At 45.7% G+C, this 24,626-nt stretch overlaps 1 protein-coding gene and 1 long non-coding RNA gene across 2 annotated transcripts in view; both read left to right on the top strand.

Annotated features, from left to right (window-relative positions):
- The first annotated feature begins 6,209 nt into the window (after positions 1 to 6,209).
- The window catches only part of LOC144121541 (uncharacterized), a 163,041-nt gene continuing 144,624 nt past the window's right edge, over positions 6,210 to 24,626 (top strand). Inside the window, exon 1 of the mRNA XM_077654805.1 lies at positions 6,210 to 6,252. The gene's annotated coding sequence lies outside the window, so the exon portion shown is untranslated. The remainder of the gene's footprint in view (positions 6,253 to 24,626) is intronic.
- On the top strand, positions 7,076 to 8,206 carry LOC144121542 (uncharacterized). Its single transcript, XR_013312632.1, has 2 exons — positions 7,076 to 7,231; positions 7,877 to 8,206. It is a non-coding gene; the product is annotated as an uncharacterized LOC144121542 (long non-coding RNA).

Raw genomic sequence — 24,626 nt, 5'->3', positions numbered from 1 at the left:
CCGACGCTGGAGAGTGGTGCTCACACAGAAGGGGCAGCCTCCGAAACTCGCTTGGTGTTCGCCACCGCAATTGGCGCAAGCAAAATCTGCCCTGCAGGTTTTAAAGTAGTGGTCGTCTCCGCACCGCTTGCAGCGTCGTTCCTTTGTGCAAACTTTGGCCGCGTGCCCAAACCGTTGGCATCTAAAACACCATGGAGGAGCTTCAGTGAAATCGGCAGCTGCGTGAGTTGGGAGCGAATGTGAACAGGATAGAGTTGGTAGGTTTCGCAGCCCATTCTTTTCCTGGAGACTCCACACGACGCACAAGTCGTTTCACGTGCAGTACACCTTGTGGTTTCAGATAATCCAGTAGGTCGCGTTCTGAATACCACTTTGGTACACCCTTAATAATACAGGTGTTCCTCATGTAGGAATGGGGCAACCGCACGTTAACTTTGATGCCAAAAATCTGAGAGCTCTGCAGGAGCTTGTCAACCTGCTCCTCCGTCGAGACATCCAGCTGAAGAGCCCCGTGCATGGTGAACCGACTTCGAACCGGAGCTGATCTCAGCAGTGATTGTATGGCCGCGAAAAGTAAGATGAGATTCTTCTCTCTTAAATCAACCCCCTTTTCTGAAGGCTCAACCACTACCGGGATCCCTACCGTTCGTTGCTTGCGATGGCTCACCAACTTGAAGCTCTCGTAGTCCACGTCAGCCACATCGTCCAGTGACTCGTCACCGTCCACGATCGTTGACTCAGCCCCACTAAGCGATGAGGTCTCACTGGACGTGTGGTCAAGTCTATGTTCTGGTCGCTCCACAGCCTGGGAAGGCTGTGGAGCTCAAAAGGCCTTTACGGTAGCTAATGCATATTTCCCGTCCGGTGTGCGCGACACTCGGCCCCTTGACTCACTCGTGTCTAGTAGCCGATCTCAGGTTCTATTACTTGGAGACTTCAATTCTCACCATGTGACGGGTTGGTTTAAAACAGACAGCTTTGGTTCTAGACAATTTGATTGGGCTTCCTGCAACAACTTTATCTGCAACAATTCCGGATTTCCTACATTTGTTCGGAGTCAATACCGCTCTGCCTTGGATTTAACTTTTTCCTCCTCAGGAGTCTCTGTTAAGTCTTGGGCGCCTGTTGACTGTGCAAAAAATAGTGATCATCTACCGAGTAGTTTCAAGTTTGCGTGTAATTTAACTCATCCTGAGCGACATCAGCGCACGTTAATAAATTACAGTTGCTTTAAAGACACGCTAAAATCAGCCCTCCAAATCACTTCTGACACTTGCGCTCAGAGAAGTGCCGAAAGCGAGGCTGCACATCTATGTTCACTACCGGACCATGCAAGGCAAAAGTCTGAATTTTTGGTTAAGAGAACAAAGGGTGCAATCGCGAACAATTGGTGGAATGCGTAGTGCACGCGTGCATATAGACGACGGAAAGCAGCTTGGAAGAAACTTCTCATCAATCAATGCCCAAAAAATTGGCTGGATTATAAGTATGTTGCAGCAACATTTAAGCACACTGTAGCCTATGCAAAGGAGGAGTATAATACAAATCATTATGATTTCCTTTTCCAATAAGGAAATAAACGAGCTTTGTTTATTTCATTAGGCGCAACAAGGTGATTCCTCGGGCTGCCAACATTGAATTCCTCGTTCAGTCCCCTTCTTACATTGCAAAGGCCTTAGAGGATAATGCGTGTAGCCTAGAGCTTCGCTCTACATCTGCATTACCTTCTCCTACTATATTCACATGCACCTCAAGTGATTTCACTGAGGTCTCTATGCCTGAGCTGTCGCAAATTGTTCTGCGCTTATCCCCAGCGGCTCCTGGCCCCGATAAGGACACTTCGTCTTTGATCAAAATTTTGTTCAATGAATCTCCTGCAGACCTGCTGGCTTTAATTAACCATTCTCTTAAAGATCCTTGGATATCGCATGAGTGGCGTCTTGCTGAAATAGTTCCATTGCTTAAAAAGCAAATGGAGTGCTTAACTTTAGACAATATACGCCCTATTTCGTTAACATGCAACCTAGTGAAATTGGTGGAAAGGGTCCTTCTCAGCCGTGTCATGTCATTCATTTCAGAAAATGCTCTTTTGAATCCATGTCAAATTGGTTTCAGGCCGGGTTGTTCAATTTGGTGTGCTCATACTGACCTTGAGAGTCGTAATAAATTAGCTCGCAATTGAAAACAGCTTGCTGCGCTAGTCACCTTGGATGTCAGTAAAGCATACGACTGCGTTGAGCACTCGACTCTATTACTAAGATAACAGGAACTCAACTTCCCAAGCTATTTTTTAGCCTGGATTTATGTTTTTTTGGAAAATAGAGATTTTTACTGCTGCCAAAATGGTGTTTCCTCAAGGAGAATTCTGCAGACAAGAGGTGTTCCGCAAGGATCAGGTCTCTCACCTGTTCTTTTCAACATTTTTCTAAGCTCAATTCCATGCATTCAAAATGTGAAAACTTATGTGTACGCCGACGATATTGCATTTTTCGCACCAGCAGGTGACATTCACACTCGTTATCGAAACCTGCAAAATTACCTCAATGTTCTTGACAACTGGCTAGGAAGAATTCATCTGTCTGTTAATGTGAAGAAATGCGCATTGTTAGTATTTCCAATTTCTGTTCCTTTAAATATCTGCCTGGTCTCTAGAAATGGCATAATACCTGAAGTTCAGACGGTGAAGTATTTTGGAGTAATATACGACTCTACTCTATCCTGGCGGCCACACATTGAGCAAGTTTCTGCAAAAGGAGTAAGGACAATTGGCATCCTGCGCACGCTTTGTAGTGCTAGGTCAGGCATGATAAGGCATACGCTTCTGATGATATATAAAATGTACATCCGCCCAAATTTGGAGTTCGGGTGTGTTTTATTCTAAGGGGCTCCTGCCTATAAACTTCGCCCTATTCTGCTTTTGGAGCGTGAGGCGCTGCGCCTTTGGCTGGGGCTTCAAAAATATGTCGCCAATGCTGCTCTGCACCTTGAGGGGCGAATGCCATCGTTATAAGCTAGGTTTAGCTTTTTAACAGTTCAAACATTTTTAAAATTGTGTGACTCACCTGTTCACGCTTCCAGTATAATATTTCATAGTCAACCTTCCGCCTTTTTTAGTGCTGCCTGGTCTCGTTTTCATACCCCGCAGATATGTTATGTGCAGTCCCTCCTTGATCCCATAAATATTCATTTCACAGATGTCCGCCAAATGTATAATAACTCCTCATCTGTCCAGTTTGAATTCGATGACATGTTCCCATCGAATGCAAAGCTGCAGCCCTTCCCGCTTCTTCAGGGTCTATTGCAGGACCACTTAAGGACCTTTCCTTCTCATGTTGTTATTGCAACCGATGCATCCCAGGATCACGAAAAGGCAGGTGTGGGAATTTTTTCGCCTTCACTGGATTGGTCTTTTTCTCTCCGTCTTCCTGAGTTCACTCCAGTTTTTCTGGCTGAATTATTAGCAGTAATCTTAGCCTTACAAAAATTAGAAACTACTATTTCCCAGGTCGTGGTTATAACAGACTCTCTGTCCATTTGCTCTTCCTTATCCTCACCCACTGAGTCTCGGGCATTACGCCTCTTTAGGTTTCTGATTCCGCTCCATCTAAATTCGTCAAGGTTGCTTTGGGTACCAGGTCACATGGGCTTTCACTTAAATGAGGTTGCAGATTCCTTAGCAAGAGCCTTTCTCAGCGGCCCAATTGTTGCTGTCCTGAAAACGTGTGCATATGCAGCTGCGGTGATGTTTCGCAGCTACACAATATTTCAGGAATTTGCTGCCTCGGCTCTTACATCATCTCCTGAATATCAGCATCTTCTGCATCCTTGGAGAAGCAAAGACTGGAGCTCACGCAGACTAGAGGTCTCTTTCACGCGCTTGCGCTGCCAGGTTCCCCTTCTAAATTTTTACGTTCACAGAACTGGCCTGGCAGCTTCCCCACTGTGCCCTTTTTGTGCCGAGCCTGAGACAATAGATCACTTCCTGCTGTTGTGCCGCCGCTTCTCTCATTTGAGGAAGCGTCTTTTGCAAATTCCATTTCATCAACTGGGCTTGCCTGTGTCTTCCGCGGTTGTTATTTCCATTGGCACTTCTTTGCTTGGACGAAGTGACAGGAGTGTGCGCTCTGCTGTGCAAAATTTTCTTCAAAAAATGCAGCGACTCCCATTCTAATTTCTTTTTCGCGCTTAAAGGCATTACAGGCATTGTATACTATTATGCACATTAAGCCATTGTCCCGTCTTCGATCTCCAAGTTAACAGGACCCCTGTCCTTATCTCTTCCAATGTATCAGACCACATACTATTTCCACTCCTTTTGCCATCAAAACTTTCCTGTATCCAATAATTAACCGCCTGTGTCTTGGCCACTCCCCCGTAGTGGGTATGTGCCAGCAGCGTCTGAGGCCTTCCTTCCTTCCAGATGCGATCACACAGCGCACTATTTTGCTCTGGGTTGGTACTTATCGGATTAGTGCTTGCGCCTAAATATTCGTCATACTAAATTATTCTGAGACAGTTATCGCATGTGAAAGGCTGGCGCATATTCCTCGCCTTTTCATTTGTAAAAAACTTATCTGTTCTTCCCTAATTCAACAGGATTTGAGGCAGTGTTATTTCAAGGTTAGATCAATTTTGCGTCTTTCTTGAGCTGTAAGCATCGATGCTTCTTCTCTTTCTGAGCACTGCGAGCTGTCGGGGATGCAACTGCACACTTATTTAGGATTTCTATCTCTTTGCAATATCCCTCGCTTGTGCAGCCCGCATTCAAGTCTTCGCTATTGTCGATGGTTGTTTTTGCTACTTATTTCCGCTTTGTTATTTATTCTTGGTGTCGCGCCATCAGCTGCGCTGCCGGCAATTCTCCGAGCTCGAAACTCTTCCCAGGCACGGGACCGTACCCACACACCTCCCTTCACCGCACTCACCAGTGTTCTTTGAAATTTTTTTGTTTTTCTTGCCCTTATTGCATTACCAGTCGACAAATTGGTGCAGTTGTTAATTGTATGCGGATTTGTTATTTGCGCTGCCAATTTTTGTGTGGTGCTAAGCTATTATGTTAGATATCAGGCTTCTTGATTGAGAAAGCTTGCTTTTTTCCAATCTCTCTTCTCATATATGCATGGCAGACTGGTCGCAACGTTCTGTTTAAAACCTAGACATTGCTGCAAGGCACCATGATGGGAAATAATGAAAACCTGTGCATCCTATAATCAAATTGGTGTGCGGTATTTCTTCCAGCTCATCTTCCAGCCCCATCCTTGGAAACATGAAAAAAAATGCGCCACCAGATGCTCTTTATTTCGGATGCTGCCGGTGAAGCACAGAAATCTCTGTATACCAGTGCCTTGCGTTTGCGCTAGAGTCCTGAACGCAGGATGAGTCAAGACAGCCGCTGTTAGCTGTGTGTATACAAAAATGCGACTTAACTGGGAAGCATTCTCTTTCTGACTGATTCGGTTTGATGTTCTAAGAGCATCTGTAGCAACAAAGGACAACCACAGGTCTGAGAAAACACTAAGAAGAGGAGATGGTCATTACGAACAGGAGCCATTTGGCTAAAATGAAGCCTATAAATTAGTACGGCTTCTCATAGTGTGCTCTGTAAGTCAGATTTTTAGAAGGTTTGGTAAGGCAGGACAACGAACCATTGATAAGTCTGCATCAAATGGTTTTCGCTTAAGAAGCTGTAAAGAGGTGCTTTAGGCTTCGTTTCGGAAAAGAGGATTGTAATCGAACAAATTTTAATTAATGCTATACCTGAACGAAAAGCAGTATTTTTTTGCTATTATGAAATGTGTTCTCGGACATTCCAGAGGAGAGCCTAAATTGGAATGTCATTCCAACCGTTCGTATTATCCTGCGCGGTAATTGTAAGATACCCTTTTCCGTGATAACGTCCCCGGCTCATAACCCGCTGTGTTAGTCTTGCTGCATATGTGGTGAACACATGTGGTTCGTTGCTTTTTCTCCTGTCAAGATTATCAAATGCCATTTTTTGAGGCCTATAGCATTTGTAGTTTCATTTGAGCTGTCCTTCAGTTGACGCCAGGATATTTTTTGAAGGATTTACGTTCGTGGAGTTCGATATGACGACGTCGAGACGAGGACACCGCACACCAAAAAATAATTTTCTGGTCGGCACGTGCCCTTAGAGTCGATAATTTAAGGCCAGCATTTTCCACCCTTCTACCATAGGACTCTCCAGAGGAAGGTGAGTTTCTCTTGAGTGCAGGGCTTCCAGCTCCGACAAGAGTATCTATGAAATATATAACTGAACTGCTCGCGAACCCACACCCACGCTTCTTTCGAGCATACTTTCGAGCATGCTTTCTATATCAAATTATATACTTATTATTAAATTTGCGCTTTTTAGAATTATCCTGGTTCCGTTTCAGTGACTTGAATACGTATAGACATTTTGAATTCCTTCAGCATCAGGATTCAGCATTCAAGATTCAAGATTCATGATTCGGATCCTAGGAAATCACATGCAGTTATCGCTTACGAACAAATGAAGTCGGCCACCAGTGTAAATTACCAATGCCGAGTGCCGCCATCGGCGCATTTATAGCACCATTTTGCTTCTCTAGTTTTTACGAGCATCCGCTTGCGGTGCTCTGCAGCTTGTAGGGGCACATAACTTGCTGCTTCTATAGGAAGGAATTTATTCTGTGCTATTATTAGCTTTAAGAAATGATTGCAAACACAATATGATTTTGAGACTTGGAGCCGGTGCCGCGAAAGACGGTCGAGCTGCAGATTACAGGCGATTATTTAACGCAGTAATGGTATCGCTTGGAGTTGCCTTCGGAGAAGGTTTTAAAGTATGATGCAATGAAGATGTATATATGATTTGATCCATATGAGATGCCTCGATTCTCGTAGGATACGCCAGGTACCCTCAATATCAGCCATAAAAAATGACACACGTGAAATTAGCATTTCGTTATGTTTGCTGCTTTCTCACTTTTCGAAGCAGATTCACGGCGAATGTGCGTATTTTCCAGAAAATGATTTTTGCTCGAAAGACACTCTTAAAAGTGTTTTGATGCAGAGTGCAGGAAAGAGTAGATTTCACTTAGCAGAGGTAACAATGCCGTTCTGTCGAAATGTGCAGTTGAGCACAAAAGAAGCGCTATTCGTTCTTGTCATACGCAGGTAACTCCCCAAGGCGCTATGAATTTCAAGGCTGTTCTCAGCGCAGTGGCCATTTTTGGCTTTCTGATGTCAGGTAAGCAACACCAATGGCCAAGAAATGTTATTTACCTTCTAAAGCACAATTGGTACAGCGTTTATACTAAATCCAATAAAAAAAATCGCAGATTTTTTTTAAGTGCGTCGCTAATATCAAAAACAATCACTGAACACGAAGAGAAAATTCGTATGACCGTACTAAAGCATTCATGAAGAAATAAGGCTCAGTGAGACTTTCCAAAGATTGAGAAGTTCGATCTAATGCCCATCATTTAATTATACACTGAAACATTTTAGTTGCGCGCCCATATAGCGGAGATGAATGAACCGCGAGTGGATACTTTCTAGGGGACTCGTGCGCCGCGGTGAGAGAAAAGAGCTGATTTGATAACTGTTGTTTCGCGTTGGCAGTACCGCAAATCCACAATCACAGGAGAAGCCCTGTAGCGCCAGGGGGTATTTTTGTGCGGAGAAAACGTAAGCAAATCAGTTTATCTTCTCGGTGAAGAGTTGTTTCAAAAAAGGGGTTAATTCAAAGGTATATTGGCTTTGGACACGTCCTCTTTCATTGGGATAATAGTGATGAAGACTGATGCGACCGCTTTGTGCAGAAACTATAGAAACAAATTGACCTTTCGTATGACCCAGTGTTGTGACTCTCACCTTTTTGTCCTCTTTTCAGAGGCTATGGCCACGAATGCTGAAGCTGCTGCAGAAGCAAGGGCCGAACCCGTGTTGAACGAACGTGTCGAGGAAGGACCGCAAGAGGCCGGAGCTCGCATTGACCCAACTATCTTGGGATCAATGGTTGGCGGTGGGGTACGTTAGAGCCCGCAGGACCACCCGGGAGGTGTCTGGAAGCCGCACCAACGTTCCACCACTTTTTCTGAAGATATGGACAACACTTTTCGGCAGCCAACGACTGTCGTCACATCTTAATGACAGCTTGAGATCTTAGGAGAGCTGGCGATGCACATCGTTTGAAATAAACACGAGTAAAAACGGTACAAAACGTGCGTCATGGTTGCAAAAAGTTAAAAAATATTTATTTCTAGTTCGACCAAGCCCTAAAGAGAGACACAATGGAATGCTTTTGTGTGCAAGCGGGGAGCAGCCCGCCGAAGGAACAGAGTCTGGTCTGCAACAAACTACACGGAGATACCGGAATAAGGAAACACAGAAAAATGCATAAATTAAACATGGCAATGTTGGCGGTGTTCTGTAGAATAGATGTTATCAACATATAGGCCTTTGCCAGGTAGAAAAAAATGCCAGGCAAGGAATTAACCGCGTCAGTGGTTTCGGCAGCTGCCTTTGCTAATGATTCAAGTACTCTAGCAGCAACGAGGCATCAACATACAGCGAGCGGCAGGGACTGGTGGTCCTAGTTGTGGAATTTGCGATGACATACCGAACTTTCTAGGACTTGCGGCACTGTAAGGTCTTCTCAGCAACTCAACATTGTCTTCAGGGTGTACAATGCTGCAAAGCTAAGCCATCAGCAAGGAGTACATCCTTCCGGCAGCTGACAGAAAAACGCCTCACATTGTTCACCAGAATGAGCCTACTCCAAAAAGGATGCGAAAGCTAGGCTTTTGAGGGCGTTCAAGCTATTACACCGAACACAGCGTGCTTACTATGCCTTGTCCTCTGTAGTTCATGCGTTATGCTTTCGAAGTACCGATGAACCAACATGCCCAAATTTAATCCCCACTGAGGTCAACGTTATTCGTGGCCTTGACATGCGCATTGAAAACATTGAAGTGTGGATTTCTGCTAGTGATATTCCGCAGCCGTGTTGATGAAAAACTGTATGAAATGGCAAATGCGGTTTAAGAGAACATTTGATTACGACGCGAACACTACATATATGCGTGGATATTTTTCGTTGATATACCGGCTCGTCACTGAAAGCTCTCTGCAAGGTATTTTTCTACCTTTTCCTAGACATATACACATAAAACAATTGATGAAATTGAATGAATAAATTGCGACGTAACTCAATTGCGTCCTTGTGGATGGTATGCCTTGTCAATAGCTGCATGCCGCTGTTTCCAAGTGCTTATAAGAATAATCTCAGGCTTCTAACGCAGTTGCACCGAGTAGACAAACAAAGCATATGTTTAGCCCTACTGGCTCATATTTTGCTTAGCTGGGTTGTCGGCACCTCTCCCGACGATATTATACTCAGGTTAAGCTTTGGTAGAGGTTAAGCTGATCTATACTCTTTGCGCCACAGATGGAAGTTGAAGACGACAGGGTGCAATGCACTGTGTGAGACATTGTTCATTTTAATTTCGTCGAGGCATTATTTACCTCAAAAACTCTTTGTGCCCCCCAATTCGTCGCTAATCTCTCTATCCGGGAATGAGCCATAGCATGTGGACAACAACCGCAACAATAATGTTGGAGAATACGGGACGCGATCATATGTGTGGTAAGTGTGATTAGGTCGTGATTAGAATTTTTCGCGTTGACAAGCAAAGCATATAATTGTATCGACAATTATCAATTTGGGATCATCGCTGGAGCTCAGATGAACCGCTCCGAAAATTCTGGTGGTACCGCTCACGTGGCTAAACCTGTTATAGCAGTTGCCGTGCTCCTCCCACGGCTCCTCGGCTCTCAAGGCGCAGAAAAGGGATGTGCTCTGTCGGTTGTTTCGAGCCATTTTCCACTGCGGCGCGTAGGGAATATCATGAGTCTGAGAAGCAGCGATCGGTTCAGCATTTCACCTACAGCACACCTAGAAAAGAATGTCTGATGGGGCATACTTCTCACGTTTCCAAGGATGTACACGCAGTTCTTGCAGAAAACACAGCAGACAGTTCCAGATGTTCTGTTTCGATAAACACAAACTTTAAAAAAATCAGAAACACTATCAAATACTTTTTAATGACTTCTGAAGAATGCAAGAAATGTTTGAAATCTTTAGGAAAACTTTTGTCACCGATCATTTGGTTTGGATATACCATGTCTCAATGTCCGAAGTACAAAGTACTGTTTTGTACCATTTACTCAAATATTTCTTGTTTTATTTACAAATGAATTCCACTATTGTAGCACAGCTAATCGAATACAAATTATCCAAGTGTTGCTTTTCATAACTAACCTTCATAACATTCAGTCCTTCGGCCCATCTGTCACCTACACGTGAGTTTCTAAAAAATTGTTTCCAAATTGATTCGAACTGATTGCATTGAAGTGATGGACGGCGACATGCGCAAGCTAAAGAATTGCAATTTCATGTCGGCAAGTATTGATGACATTTGAACAAATTAAGTGCACAATCTGTAGCGGCTCTACTTCAGCTGAAATCTGAAAGCCAGAGTGTGCACCCTTAAAGCGCTATCCTCAGAACTAGAAAAAACTTCAAACTGGCAAGGACAATAATTATATACTAATTTTCATCCTTATATTTATTAGTCTTTTTCCTTTATGATTCTATTGAAGCGCACTGTAAACGAACGGTGCACTGGGCGAGTTGGTTGTTATTTATGGTTGCTTAAGAAAATTAATGAATGTTTCGAGAATGCGAAACCAAATGAAGACCGTTAGCTAAGTTGTTTTCACGTATGCTTTCGACAATATTGTTTTTGTTGGTGCGACTGAGGGTAGAATGCAAAGAAAATTGCCGCGCCTGTCCAATGGCTCAAGCCGAGTCACAATAGCTGCCACGTGCAGATAATGGAAGAGTTGAAAGAACTGTGAGAGGAAAGATTGAAAGAAAGGACGCGCGTCGCAACAACCGCGCCATCTGAAGCGATGACGACGGTTTAGCAACAGATACCTCTGGTGACCAGGAGCCATGGCCACATGTGCGACAGCCCAGAGACTCCAGCCCCGTAAGCTGAGTAAGCCACCTACCTTTGGACAAATTCGGATATCAACGTGTATATCACAAAACAACGATTCGTTTGGTAGCACTAGCATTCCTCGGCAACCAATTGTTCACCTGCCACGGCCCTCCAAATTTCGCTGTTAATTACGATTTAGAGGAAAAAAGGTCATCGGTACTAACCCTTCACACTTACCAGGATTAAACTACACTATCAACTTTTGGCGCCGAATAGGGCTGATTACTTTGCCCCACTGAAAACCCTTTTCGCCAGGGACACAAATTTGTCACCAATGGTGACGCCAAGTGGAACCAGTCACGGCCCGCGCTCAGAGTGCACGTTATGGAAAATTACTGGAGGGGGTGGTGGTTACAACTTACTGCCACAAAATGGAATTAATTAGCTGGTGCTTGGGCGCGTCCAGGGTGGCCTCCGGTCGAGGACGACCTCTAAAGTATTGTCCTTGTCTGCTTTTGAGCAGAAATGCGAAATCCGTTGTTGTATTTGTTAGCCTATGGAAAGAAGGCACATATCCACAATGGGTGATCGGCCAAGAATCGGTTGACTATTCACCTGTATTCAGGTAATTAAAATAAAAAGCACGCGGGAAACCAACTCCGGAGGATTCTTCCTAATGAATAGAAAAGGGATGACAGTTTTTACTTCAAAATTAGTAATTATAACACTAAATAAAATAATAAAGAGGAACTCCATTCGAAAGCCGATCTTCGTCCTCTGTCTCTGAATTTTCCTTCTCTTTATTTTCCGCCAATACTGCCACTTTGTACTTTTTTCTATGTATATTTATTTTTGTTTCTATATTTGTTTGATATCCCGAACAAAACGCTCGACAGAATTTTTTGTCGCGCATCTGTCGCGCGACACAATTTTGTGTCGCAAAATGAGCGGTCGTGTCGTGCCCTGTGTCGTGCGACAGAGGTTCGTGTCGTGGGTTTTTTAGCGCTACAAAGGTTTCTGTCGCAGCTACTGTCGTGCGAAATCGGGAGTCGTGCCACGCGACAGAGACTTCGTTCCACAACAGAGTTGCCTGTTGTGGGTTCATCTGCGCGACCGACTTCCAGCACACCTCTTTTCATGCGATAAAAGTGCCTGTCGTGTGGCCTGTCGCGCGACACGACACCTTGCAGGGGGTGTGCCGCGCGACAGATACCTGTCGTGGAATGTGTCGCACGACAGATACCTGTCGTGTGTAAGTCGCGCGACAGATATCTGTCGTAGATTGTGTCGCGCGATAGATACCTATCGTGGGATGTGTCATACGAGAGATTGCTGTCGAGGGTAATGTTTTTATTTCAGAATTCTAGAAATACTTTTTTGCCTTCGTGTGACAGCGATAGAATCAAATTGAGCAAAGATGCGTTAAAGCGCGTTCACTGTGGCGAGCCGCGAAGAGGTTTGCAAGGTGCTCTGGTCTGTTGGTGACGGGCACCGAGCGAAATGATGTGTTAATTCACAATGGCGAGTAGAGTTTTCAACTCCTTTCCCGTAACCTGGCTATCTCTCCGAACAAGAATTGTTGATGTTGTTAACCTATCAAAAGATGGCACATACCCACACTGGGGGATCGGCCAAGAATCGAGTAGCTATTCACCTGAACACAATTAATAAAAAGGAAAAGCAAGTGGCAGCGCAACACCGGTGAATTCTTCGTCATGAACAGAATAGGGCTGACAGTTTTGATATCAAAATTATAAGAATTATAATATAGAGAGGGATTAAATAATAATGATTAAGTCAAAAAGTAATAATTGATAGAAAAGAAAAGTTTGGAACACTTAGCAAGGCAGTCGGTGAGATTCTATCAGGAAATTGAGAACAGCGGTACAAACAGATCTGTTGCTGGACCCAAGTGTGGTGGCGCCAAATGATAGCAATAGCGGGCTGCTCAAACTAATGCCAAGTATGCTGCAAGGGCTTCTCCAGCAACCTTTTTCTCAGAGAGTTGAATCGGTGACAATACAGCCAAAAATGTTCTATAGATTCAGGCTCACGCCAAATGCACAAAGGGGAGAGAGCACAAACCCGACTTGTGTAACTAGAAATTTTGAGAGGGGATGCGGCAGCGTATCCTCGTCAGTGATACTTCAAGCTGCCGAGAGCAGCAATTTTTCCTGTTCCAATAATATTTAAGGTTCTCATAATCCGGCGATGATAAAAGTTTTGTGTCTTGCATGCTTAAAAACGCACGTCGCCGAAATCTAGATGCTGTAATATAGTCTGTAGCCGGGATGATTGGCAACACGAGGTCGCTGACAGAAGCTTTTGTGAGATTGTCAGCAATCTCAATTACTGTCACACTGCTGTTACCGGGAACCCATACTAAATGAACACGGCTCAAATGCGGAGGAAGTAGGGATAAGAAAGTTGTTAAAATGGGGCCATCAACATGTGCAGCGAGGGACGAACACAAATATGAAGAATCAGTAATTAGTGCAACTGCTGTATTAGAGGTGTCTAGCTTGCGTAGAGCAAGTACAACTGCTAAAAACTGTGCTTGAAAATTGGGGTTAAATCTGGAAGGCGCAGTGAAATGGACCAGTCTAAATGCGAGCAAAATATTCCCACACCTGCTTTTTCATTGCATTGGGATGCGTCAGTGGCTATTGCTATATCTGTAGGTAGGGTCCTCAGATGATCTTCTAGTAGACCATGTAGAATACTCAGTCGCAAAAGTTTTGCGTTTTTTTGGGAATATGTCGTCGAAAACATTGTGGATAGCGGGGTCATTGCGAAGCGCAGGAAGGATATCATAAATGTGTACATCTAAAGGCTGAAGTAATTTATGCACAAACACTACCTGAGTGGAATTGAAACAAGACCAGGGGACACCAAAAAAGTAGGTCGGCCGACAACAGAAAATGCTTTGGGAACGGTGGAAACGGGAATCATAGATCCTGAGGTAAGTTTGCACGGTTAAAAATTGAAGTCGTGATAAGAGAGACGGAATGCGGGCTTCAAGGTACAGCACATTGGTAGCCACAAATTTTGGAAGACCGAAGCACATGCGAAGTGCTTTCCTCTCTAAGAGGTCGAGAGGACGAAGTTTATATGTAGCCGAGCCTGAAAACAACACTGATACAAATTCTAAAATTGGCCTGACATACACAGTGTAGATCATTAATAGCGAATCTCTGCGCATGCCGTACTGGTGATGACATAATCTCCTTAGCATGCTCATGGCACGAGCCCCTTTCGCCGCGACAATGTCAACGTGAGGTCGCCAAGTGAGTTTGTTGTCATATATGACCTCTAAGTATTTTAGGGATTGAACCTGCGGTATTATTTTTAACTGGCAAGTGAGAGAGACCACTACAGGAGTGTATAGAGGAAAAACAAGGGTGGCGCACTTGCCGACATTTAAATTCAGGTGTAATGTGCTCAACCAGTGCTCAAGTGATTTCAAATATGACTGCGACAGACCATACAGGGAATGTATATCCGGCGCAGCAGCAAAAGACACAATGTCGTCCGCATAGACGTAAGTGCGTAAATGGTGGTGGCGAGTAATTGAGCACAACATAATATTAAAGAGCACAGGAGAAAGAACAGCTCCTTGCGGTACCCCTCGCGTTTACGTGTACCTCTCTGAATGAACACCATTATGGACGCAAAAGAATTCCCTGTTTTAAAGAAATCCAGATATACATGCAACTATATAATCTGGAAAGTGAAGAGACTGTGGCCTATATATCACTATATATAAGGATGCAGTGTTCTACACTGTCGTAAGCTTTGGCGACGTCTAACGTAACCAATGCCGCGACCAGGCGTTGACTACGAGCAAGGAGAATTCTGCTCTCAAGATCAGCACGTACATTTTATATTGAACACCGTGGCCGGAAACCGAGCTGGCACGGGCTGAGTGTAGTTTTGCGGTGCGCAGTGGCTGACACCCGAATCAGCAACACCCTTTCTATCATTTTTACCACGTTTGATGTTCAAGAAATAGGCCTAATATTATCCAACTCATAGCCTCCACCCTGATTTTTAAGTAAAGGGATCACCTTGGACAGCTTCCACTAAGAAGGTATCCAAGCGTGTTTGAGAAAGTAGTTTATTAGGTGCAAAAAGGAGTTGGGAAACTCTTCAAAGAGAATCTTGAGCATCTTTGTAGTAACACCATCAGGACCAGGAACAGCAGCTGGCAACCTCTGGACAACTTGTGAAAGCTCTGATAGATTTACTTCTGAGGCATCATCATTTGGTACGACTCATGCAAGCCACATAGGGCGCAAAGGTAGTAAAGACGAGAACAGCTTTTGCAGGCCAGTGGAATTAATTCATCCGCCTGGATAGCTTCTTCAGGTGACATAACTAATGACTGCAAATTATGAGAGGACGTGAGCTGTTTAATAGACGGTAGAAAACCAAATAGTGCACGTCGGTTTCCCGCCTTTGAAAGATAATCGAAGTGTTCTGAGTCATATTTTTCCTTCGCGCGAGAAACTGCTTTTAAAGGTGGCTGCAATAAATTTATAATCATTCCAGTTATTCTGGCATTGGTTATGAAGAAGCGTTTTCCATGCTGCCTTCCTCCGCCTTAAATCTCTCATACAGTCCGCATTCCACCAGTTAGAATTCCCTTTTGTTGGCCTCACCAGGAACTCCGACTTTGTACGGCTTTCATCTATAGCCAGACATAAGCTTGCTGACTGGTGGACCTCGGCGATGTTAGACACTGAAGCAAGGGCAAAGCGCAACACCGTTTGAAATCTGTCATAATTTAAATGTGACCGCAACTGAGAAGACGAAGGAGTAACACGACATATGATATCAAAATGAATAAGTATATGGTCACTTGATGTGCCGCTATCAACAGTCGACCAATTCGTTACGCCAATTCCAGGGCTAATGAACGTGAGATCTAAAACATATTGAGCGTGTGAGGGAAGATAAGTGGCCGATCCTCAATTTAAGCACATCAGGTTGTGATCAGAAACGCAGTTCCAAAAGCGCTTGCCGCATGTATTAGTCCTAAACCCCACGACAAATGGTGAGAATTTAAGTCCCCAGCCACGAGAACTGGAATTTTACAGTTAGCGAGTAACAAGTCCTGAGGTCTAACATCATGGACTCTATTGGGGAAATAACAATTTGCTATTGAAAATGGAGAGCACCCAGGAAGTACAAAGTCTAGTGCCAAAATCTCACAGTCAGGAGACATTTGTTGAAAAGATACCATAGCCCTGTGGCAAAAATTCGAAGAGACTAAAGTTAGTAAACCCCCTCCTCTTGACTGGCGGTCTAGGCGAAATGAACGGTAATCTTTGATATGAAAATGTTTGTCGGTTGAAAGCCACGTTTCTTGCAGAATTATGACTTTCGATTTAAGCTGCGTAGAAATGCAGTGTAAATCTGTGGAAGCGGAAAGAATAAAGCGACAGTTCCACTGCCGAACTCGCAACGGCGCTATGGTTGCGAAATCCCAGCAGCAGCAACTGCCTGCTCCAAAATGGCATACTTCTGTTTAGTGCCAAGCTGCTGCTTCTTAGATTTGGGCTGGGGGCCCAGAGAAGACAACGAATGAGACATGGGGGAGCCGCTGCGCTTAAGAAGCCTCGCATCACGCTCTACCATCTCGGAATCATAGATTATACCATCCCTCAAAGTACCCGAGTTAGGTACAGCGAAAGGGGCAGAAGTTTGTTCCTGGGACTGTGATGCTACTGGAATTGTAGACCGGATAAGATTAGAGGGATTGGCTGTCGAAAGAGGTGCCAAACCGGCCAGCACGGTATGTGTAAGCTGAGTCGCTAGAACGTTTGTAATGCAATCCGACACACTTGCGACAATCCTTTCTACCATTTTAGACATGGAAGCCTCCACAGCAGCCGCAATTGCCTGGGACAGCGTTGAGTCTACCATGACACCTTGCCGAGCGATCACACCGGCATAACCGTGGGCACGTTCTTTGTCCTCAGAAATAGCGTCACGGCGCGAACAGCGTTTTCTTTCAATTATCCCCAGAATTGGGATTTCCTGAGCTCGAGAGGGACAATTTGAGTAGTTTGCAGCGTGGGCACCACCGCAAAGGCAACACTTTTCATTCTTCACAGTGCAAGTGCTCGTTGAATGACCATCCCCACAGTTGCAACACTTCAAGTTGGATTTGCAACCGCCCACGCTATATGCATAGCGCCAGCAGTTGTTACACTGCAGAGGCCGAGATGATAACGGCTCTACCCGAAAACTTAGAGGCCATGCCTTGATTTCAGAGGGGCAGAAAGTGCCGGCAAAGGTAGCAATCAATGATTCAGTGGGCATCCGCAAGTTGTTTACATCCCGGCAACAGCGGTGCGCAGAAACAACACCTGCAGTCCAGAGAAGCTCAAGAGTCTCGGCCGGATACAGGGAAGAGTCTACGCTTCGTCCAATACCTTTCGTGCACGCCAGATGTGAAGGGATGAAAGAACTTACGGGAAGGGAGGCAAATGATGAAGAGTTTAGCAAATCTCTTACACCGGCTAGGTCTAGCGATCTGCATAGAATCCCGCCGCGTCCACACTGGCGTACCTCTGAGATTGACTCATAATGAGAAGTCGCCGACTGGAGAGCAGCCCGAACAGCACCAGGGTTGTTCATCTCGATTGCACCACCATCCTTAAGCACCAGCGCTACAGGGATACTGCCGACACTACTCAACAAAAAGCTTCCAACGGCAGGAGATCAGTGGACAGAGAAGCCGACCAGAGGGAGCTCCCCTGACCGGGAGACTGGGTCGACATAGCCTGGGCTTACTGCCTTACCGCGCAACGACGCAGAGAGAAAAGGCCACAACCAGCCACCCGAAACTTAGCCGATCGTTCCCAGCAGAGCAGAGCAGACAGTGGGCACCTGACTGACTTCACCTTTGAGAGGCGTCCAGCCGGAGCTCAGGGAAATTTTCTTGGAGTAGAGGAGAGGCACTGCTCGAGCACCCACTTTATTCTCTTCAGTTCCCTCATTACAGTGTGATGAAAGTAGGGCATGCTCAAGAGTAATTCGGCTTTAAAAGCACAGAAAGCTGTAATGCACAAGCGACGAAGCCAGCGGTGCCTGCGTATTCGCATGTGCTTGCGGTAGCGGCATGTAGCCAGCCACGACAGCGCCTGCCCATCAATCGCCGTGTGCAAGTCGAATGGCGGTACGGAAAGTCAGTGTCGTCCTGGCTGCTGTGACGTGTTCGCCAAGCCATGTAACATACTGTACCGCTACTACTACATGCGCAGAAAAGGTGAATTACACATATACACGCATCGCGGAAAAGAATATCGTCAATCGTCAATTAGAGAAAATGACTTGCCATAATCATCCGGCTATCGCAAAGGCAGCATGTATGTACATGCACGCAGTTCTCTGTATAAATGTTCAAAGACCAGGATATCATTTTTCCCCGTTTCAGTTTTAAAAGCGTCAGCTTTTACTACTTAAGTTTGTCAAGGACACATATGTCTGCAGGGAAGGTCAAATTGATCAAGGTAGCTACCACACAATATCATTAGCAATGGCGCGCGCGGAGAGACTTTGTTGTCACCCATACCTTCGATCCGTTTTACATATGCCAGTATAGCGGCTATCGAAGTGGAACCCTGGGGACCCCCATTTGCATAAAAATTTGAGCCTCCCGTTTGACGCAGAATGTTCGAAGTGGTGTCAAATGACTTGTCATGTTCTTGAGGATAAAATAACTATTGAGATGAAGCTGAAGAAATCTGTGGGTTTCGCACCGACGACCTTCCTTCCCCCAAACAATGCATTCCGGGGACTTCTAGACGGCCATTATGGCCTAATCGTTTCTTGCAGAGGGTTCCCAATGCAGTCAAACGATTCGCCTTGCTGTGACGCACACGTTTATATAAGTCATTAACTGATATATAAGGAGGAAACATACCGGATATAGCGAAGGTGGAAGTAAATCGCAAAAGTTATGCAAAATATTTGAAGCAGATGTTGCTGCTTGTATCTTAAACGAATGTTTCCGAAACGAAACATTCCCAGGCGGTCGAAATTATTCCGGAGTCCTCCACTACGGCACCTCTCACTTCATTTCGTCTTTCACACCCTCCTTTCTCTCTTCCCTTATGGCGCTGTTCAGGTGTCCAAAGCTATATGAGACAGATACTGGGCCATTTCCTTTCACAAAAAACAAATTATTATTAAACGAAACACCCTCAGATGTTTGAATTTTGTCTTCTCCACGTTTGCCTATCATAAAATAGGAAAAACAAGATACGTTACGACGTCGTTCATTCCCTTCGCTGAACTTTTCAGGACGGTGACACGAAAATGTAGCTATATATGGAGAACAGCGTATGCAGCCGATGGTGACATGCGGCGGCCGGCGTGTTTGAACCGATTTGAAGATGGACACCCAGAAACGTAGCACGCAATGGGGCGCTGCCTCACGCCTTCGATTCAATTTCCAGGCGGAACAAGAACCTGGCAGTGGTCAGGTGACGTGGAGTTATACCCGGCGACGCTACAGTTTGGGTGAGTTGTTCTGTGAAATGATGTTACAAGCGACTTCCATAAAAGGGTGTACTTGTTCGGGGCTCCCCCCGCCTCCCCCCCCCCCCCCCTTGACCAATAGGCTTAAATTGCGCGAACTCTGGACCTCGATATTGTGGACGCACTTTTAATGCCTATTCAGACTTGCAAGCCGCAAAGCGCATGCGACCAGCAGTCGCTTGCGATCAGGCAGCCGCTCAACAACGCATTTGCTCACACCTGCAAGGGCGACCTGCTGGCCTAGTTCTCGTTTGATTCACGGTCAAAATGAGAATGATGTCTTGCGACTGACGTCAATGGCACGCTTTCGAGAGTTTCTTCTGCTTTGACAGTCTAGCACCTGCGCCCCCTTGCTCTGTCCTCTAGAGTGCTCTGTTCCCCAGTGTGACTGTGTGCTACGACAACCTGAACGAACAAGAGGATGTCTCGGGATTTTGATGTGCACCACAGCCATACAATTAAGCGTCATGATAATGTAAGGCCGCCTTTCTCGGTGCCGGTATGTCAGCCTGGATGCCGGCCGCCATCATCAGAAAAATGCGATAGTAATGTTTGTTCAAGTCGATACTAAGCCGTCTGATGGAGTATCGGTTCCAATATCGAGTTGTTGGTAGAAGCGATAACAGGATTAAAAAACAAAGGTCTTCCCACAGCGCATTTAATTGCTGCTGCTCAATTGCGGCTCTCCTGGCCTCTGCAGGCTCCGCTCCTGAATGTGTCGCGTAAACCGTGCATATCTTTATTTTACTATGAAGCGAGGTTCGCAGTAAAACGATGAAGAGAGCAGCATCTCAGCGCTATCCAGTTCCGAAGTGCACTTAGCTGCTGCATCGATGTGAAACCGACAAGGCTTAGCTGACGACTAGGGCAGCCAGGGAGCAGCGCGTAGTTCAATACCCGGCACGCCCGCGGGCGGCGTCGTTGCCGAATGCTTGGCTCGCTCACTGCGGCTCGCTCACTGATTGGCTCAGCAGCTTGCGACTTGTTCTTGGAAGGCTGGAAAATCGAGCAGCGAGCGACTAGCTTGCGACTGAGCGATACTTTATGCCCACGTTTGCAGTGCTGGTGAACAGCAATTAACGGCCATATGCTTGGGGTGTCGGCTGCGTTGCGGCGAGTCTTAATTAAGATCGTCCGCGGCGCCATCATCAACGCTCGTGACGCACAGGCTGAGAACCTCAATTCCAGTACGAGCCAAAAGAGCTTGTATTTATCGGAACGATAGGAACTCGAAAACACCGGTGCTTTGATGCGCTGGTGGCCTCTTGCTTTTGAAACTACACGCGATCAGGATGCGGCCAGTGCGAGCCGCTGTTGCATATTAGCTAAAGTGTGACACAAGTATCGACGTAGTTTCGTAATGCAGTTGATATCAAAGCAATCTTCTTGTACTTACTGGTCACAGAATAAGCTGTTAAGTTTCACGATCTCCGGTGAGCGTGCCATTGTCGCGCAAATTAATGCATCGCAGCTGCTCTACATCGTGCCGCTCATCTTCAACATATCCACAATATTCGCCAGCTTGAGATGCGGCGTATTTCTTCACTTTTTTGTCGCAACTTAGTGATTTTATCTTGCATCAAACGAAATTGCATTCCATCAACAGCCACGTTTGCTAGCACATACGGGTTACTTCAGGGGATCACAGGATTGCAGCTTCTACAAACAACATGCCACAAAAAGTAATTGAAACATTTTTATATTCATAAACAGTTCAAAAATAAATGTAAAAAAATACAGTGTCCTTGTTGTGAACATAATTTAAAGATTTGTGGTGTAAAAAGCAATCTCATTTGTGGTTTGATTTTTCAACGACGCGAAAGCTCAGCTGTCGGCATCATGACAGCACAAACGACGCGTCGCGTTTTGTATTGTTTGCCTCTTTGAGACATTGCTTGAGTGCTTGTACGGCGGACACGAGTGAAGAGCAACTCATTGAATAGGAAGGTGAGCAGGAATGTGTTTTGAAAGCCAAAGTCAAGAATTACGCCCGGTCAACATTTACGAGTTTCAACGGGTAAGGCATGAAGAAAGGCAGTGCGGTGACGTCTTGTCATCTGGAAAGGCAACAAAGACTCCTGCGTGGTTTTACTAAGCCCTGGTAAATCGCATGACCGGTGAGTCCCGTTCTGCGTTTCTTGGCTACTTATCTGTATTCACACGCGCTATATGTATCCGGCTATATACGGACGTTAAAGGAGGCAGTCTGTATGCCGCTGCCGCAGCTATAATGCGGCGCCAGAAAAGCAGGCCTACATCCTGCATGACAAGAGTTGTTCTCATTGCCTTTATGTGCGTTTAGTACTCGTGTGCCGTGGTAAATAAAAACGGCACCAGATATCACAACAGAATTGCGCTGTCGCTTGCTAGCGTTGCGACACTCAGTGCGAAAGCATGGATTTGCACTGCGTAGAAGACGATGAGCTAGAAGTGCCGCGCGACGGAGCGCTCGCGATAGGCCAGGCTAGGGAGCTAGGCTAGGCTAGGCTAGGGAGCTCTTCGTTGGTGTTTACGTGGCTCAGCTGCCCAGGTTGCGGGGCAGTGGCTAAGTACCTGGCGGTGTTGAGCTAGCTTGCTAAATTGCTCCTACTTTTTGTCTGTGCCTGCTTATTCATGTTCTGGGGTGATTGGGCGCAGGACGAGAGCTTAATGTCTACTTCTTCTCCGGGCCAGGGGTTTTCTCCTTGGTCGGCACATCTTCCTGAAGACCAGCTCCCAATCGATCTATTTTTCCATAGTGGTGTTTCGAGCACTCCAGACGCTTTAGTGCTTTCCGATGGAGGCGCTATCCGACTGAACAATCCGGAGGCAGTTCAGGCGGCTCTTCAGTCCACATCGAAGCACTTCATGCACATTACCGATGTCCGGCAGTTCGGCATGGGTGGTATTTTGTGCAGGTCGCCGGATAAAGACCGTATTGAAGACCTTCTAAAGTGTACGACCTTCGCCAACCACCCGGTGAGCGCATTCATTCCGCCTCATATAGCATGTTCCAAGGGCTTGGTCCGAGGGGTCGGCTCTCGATTGAGCCCTGTGGAAACGCGTAAGAACCCCTCGCCTGTAGGAATGATTGCTGTCCATCGTTGCATCAGGATGGTTGACGGAGTAAAAATTCCTACGGAGTCCGTCATTGCCACATTTGCAGGAATATTTTGCCCGTCAGAGATGAAGGTGTGGCCATTGGTTCTTCAAGTAGATGCCTTTAACCCTCGGCCCCTTCAGTGTCAAAACTGCTGGCGATTTGGCCACAGCAGCAAAGCCTGCAAACTTGCCTTACGCTGCTGTGCTTGTGGGAAATTTCATTGCAGAGAGGAATGCCCTGAACAGCCAGAGAAATGTTGTTTGTGTAGCAGTGCTCACCCTGCTGATTCCACTGACTGTCCTGCACGAGCAAAAGAAGTTCAGGTGCTCGAGCTTATAGACAAGCGCAGATGCACGCGGAGAGACGCTTTTGCCGCAGTCAAGGAGAGAGCCTCAGGCTACTCTGGTGTGGCCGCCAAATGCCCACCCATAATAGATTCTAGTTGGTGACAGGCTATTACAGCGGCAGTTGAGAAAGCTGTGGCAATTGCAATGGATCGCATTATGGAAACCATGTCCACGTGCATTTCGCAGGTCATAGCTGCTCAGATGACCAATCTTCTGCAGGCGTCCACCGCTCCGCTCATGTCTTCTTTGGCTACGAAAACTACCACTCCCTCTGTAATAATCGATTCCGGTCCACAGTGCAAAAATCAAAGTGAGCAACAAAAGACCTCTCAGGCCTCTCCTTCGAATAGCGTTATTGACGCATCCTCTATGGATTGTGTGGATATGGAGTCTGATCTCCACGAACAGAAACGAAGTGGGTCTCCTCTGAATATTGCAGGTCCATCTTGCTCCCAGTCAAAGACAAAGAAAAGTGACTTAAGTCAAAACGCTAAGACCACATTCTAGAAAAGGCAGTCGCGGCTGCGGCACTCCCGCCAAGATAGGGATCTTAAGTGTACTCCAGTGGAATTGTTGATCTATATTCTCAGCTTCAACAGATTTAAATTTCCTATTCAATCAGCTTCTACCAGATTTAGTTGCTTTATAGGAAACATTGCTAACTTCAAATTTCAATTATCATCCGAAGGATTACCGTCCGTTCCGGCTTGACCGGTCATCACGAGGGGGAGGGTCGTTAGTACTAATATCTACAAAGTTTTGCCACAGGGCATGCATTTCTTTTCAATATGCGGACAAAGAATGTGAAATCCGTGCGGTTGACTTCAGTGTCCCAGGTCAGCTGCCTTTTACGGTAGCTAATGCACATTTCCCGTCTGGTGTGCGTGACACTAGGCCCCTTGACTCACTCATGTCTAGTAGCCGATCTCAGGTTCTATTACTTGGAGACTTCAATTCGCACCATGTGACGGGGGTGTTTAAAACAGGCAGCTTTGGTTCTAGACAATTTGATTGGGCTTTTTGCTACAACTTTATCTGCAACAATTCCGGATTGCCTACGTTTGTTCGGAGTCAATACCGCTCTGCCTTGGATTTAACTTTTTCGTCCCCAGGAGTCTCTGTTTTGTCTTGGGCGCCTGTTCACTATGCAACAAACATTGATCATCTACCGATTAGTTTCTAGTTTTCGTGTAAATTAACTCTTCTTGAGCGACATCAGCGCATGTTATTAAATTACAGTTGCTTTAAAGACACGCCAAAATGAGCCCTCCAAAACACTTCAGACACTTGCGCTCAGAGAAGTGCCGAAATCAAGGCTGCACATCTATGTTCACTACTGGGCCATGCAAGGCAAAAGTCTGAATTTTTGTTTAAGACAACAAAGGGTGCAATCGCGAACAATTGGTGGAATGCTGAGTGCACGCGTGCATATAGACGACGGAAAGTAGCTTGAAAGAAACTTCTCATCAATCAATGCCCAAAAAATTGGCTGGATTATAAGTATGTTGCAGCAACATTCAAGCGCACGGTAGCCCGTGCAAAGGAGGAGTATAGTACAAATAATTATTATTTCCTTTGCCAATCATGAAATAAACGAGCTTTGTTTAATTTCATGAGGCGCAACAAGGTGATCCCTCCGGCTGCCAACATTTAATT

The sequence above is a fragment of the Amblyomma americanum genome, chromosome 2, assembly GCF_052857255.1.
Source record: "Amblyomma americanum isolate KBUSLIRL-KWMA chromosome 2, ASM5285725v1, whole genome shotgun sequence".
NCBI classification, from domain to species: domain Eukaryota; kingdom Metazoa; phylum Arthropoda; class Arachnida; order Ixodida; family Ixodidae; genus Amblyomma; species Amblyomma americanum.
The sequence above is the reverse complement of the archived record's forward strand: the minus strand, read 5'-3'. Positions and strand labels throughout refer to the sequence as shown.